The following is a 2,291-nucleotide window of genomic DNA, read 5'->3' on the forward strand; positions in this document are numbered from 1 at the left end:
TGCAGTTCACCAGAGTGAAAGCCTTTTACGACGACCCGGGAAGTAGGTGCGGTGTGGCAGGCTACGGTACTATCGCCATTGCACACGTGAGGCAATTGAAGCGCCCTTTCAGGCTTGTCCGAAGCAGCCCCAGAGTGCATTTTCAGAATTTCCAGTGTCTTGTGGTCACGAGTACTTCATAGTTATTTTCTTCAAACTTATTTCACACTCCTTGAAAATAAAATATGCCTGCCGTAGGATAAATGTGTATGTAATTAACTGAATGTAGTTTTTTTAATCAAAAAATTAATTCCTCCACCACCTGCCTTGGCAAGCGCAAGGACCTGAGTTCGATCCCCGGTACAAAAAAAAAAAAAAAAAAAAAAATCCCTAGGTTTGTGAAACTTTCCCAGGCTCCGACGGTACTTTAGTTTTTTCATATTTTAAACCAAATAATATTTCATGATAGTACTTTTGGGGACAGGATCTGACTATGCAGTTCAAGCTGCCCTCCAACTCATTGTGTAGCCTAGGCCTCCTGAATGCTAGGATTACAGCTTGCACCACCACCCCGGGCTGCTGCTATATATATATATATATATTTTTTTTTTTTTTAAAGCAGCTATGTATACTTAAACAATATTTGGAAATTACAGACTTGAACTTCAGATAGCAATGTGCACATCCCACTATCACAGGTAATAATAGATCCCTAGTCTCCCACAACAAATTGAATCAAGAGGACATGATAGAAGATTTATTTAACTTTCTTATCACATAAGATAATCTCACGTAACATCTCAGTGTAACAGAATTTTTAGAAGCTGTGTGACTTGGAGCTACTAGGAAAATCTTCAAAGGAGGAAGTGGCAGGCGTTCCTTCTGAACTTTGAAAGGGCACAGAATGAACACTGAAGGGAAAAGGGCAGAGGACATGATGAGTCCTCAGCAAAGAATCTGCATTAAGCAACAAGAGAGATAAAGTTTGGGGTATTGTATGAAGGCCTTTGGGCTATACAATGAATGCAGAAACTAGGCTAATAAATTCTGGACTACAGTACTGGAAAAATCTAGATAAGGCTTCAGAGGACTTACCTATCAAGAGTGTCTAGAATGGCTAAATGGAGATACATAGACGAGATTACTGGGAGTTGCTGAAATGCTCTAACAGTGAAGAAAACGAAGGCACAGATACTGGCAACAAGGACAGAGAAGTAAAAATAAAAAACATTTAAAAAGACATATTAGAATCTGGGTTTATAGCCCAGAAGTAGAGCATTTGCCCAGCAATAGACTCTAATTCCATTCCTGGCATTACAATGAAAAACATACATTAGAATTTAAAGGATTTTTAAAATCCTTACCTTATTGGAAGTCAGGAAAATTTTGATGAAATTAACAGAAAATAGAAAATTTAAGAAAAGTGACAAAGTTTTTAAAGTATATATCCCTTTATTCCTGCACCATCTCTACCTACACTTTCTATTTCCTATTTCCAAGACACATAACGATACTGTGCTTTAAAAGAATGTCATTAAAAAAATGGTGGCACATGCCTATAATCCCAGCACTTGGGAGGCTGAGGCAAGAGAATTGCCATGAACTTGAGGCAAGCCTGGGCTACATAGTTCAAGGTCAGCCTGAACTAATTGAGACACTGTCTCAAAAGAAAAAAAATGCCGTGACTTTGTGCGTGTGGGTGTGTGTGTGTGTGTGTGTGTGTGTGTGTTTGTTTTGTTTTGTTTTTTGCTTTTGACACAGGGTCTTACTATGTAACTGAGGCTGGCCTCGAACTTGCAGCAATCCTCCTGCCTCAGCCTCCCAACACTGTGTAAGTTTTTGTGTAGACATGAGTTTTCTCTACTTTGGGTAAATACCAAGAAGGGTGATTGTTGAATCATTTGGTAAGATTGTGTTTAATTTTGTGCTAAACTGTCTTGTAAAATGACTTTACCATTTTGCAGTTCCCCCAGTAAAGAATTAAAATTACTTTTGCTTCACATCCTTCCCATTTGATTTTATTAGCACTTTTCATTTTTACTTTTTTTTTTTTTTTGCATCAGGGATCAAACTCAGGACCTTGCGCTTAACAAGCCATGAGGCAGAACCACTGAGCTAAATCCCCAGCCCTCATTTTTACCATTTTAATCAGTGCTTAGTGATATCTCATTGTCTTAATTTTCTTTGTTTCCTTATTTCTCTCTTTGTTTCTTCCTTCCCTTTTTTTTTTTTTTTTTTTTTTTTTTTTTTGGTACTAGGGATGGAACTCAGGGCCTTGTGCTTGCAAGACAGGTGTGGTGCCACTGAGCTAA

The sequence above is a fragment of the Fukomys damarensis genome, unplaced genomic scaffold (genome assembly GCF_012274545.1).
Source record: "Fukomys damarensis isolate Sample0158 unplaced genomic scaffold, DMR_v1.0_HiC HiC_scaffold_17, whole genome shotgun sequence".
NCBI classification, from domain to species: domain Eukaryota; kingdom Metazoa; phylum Chordata; class Mammalia; order Rodentia; family Bathyergidae; genus Fukomys; species Fukomys damarensis.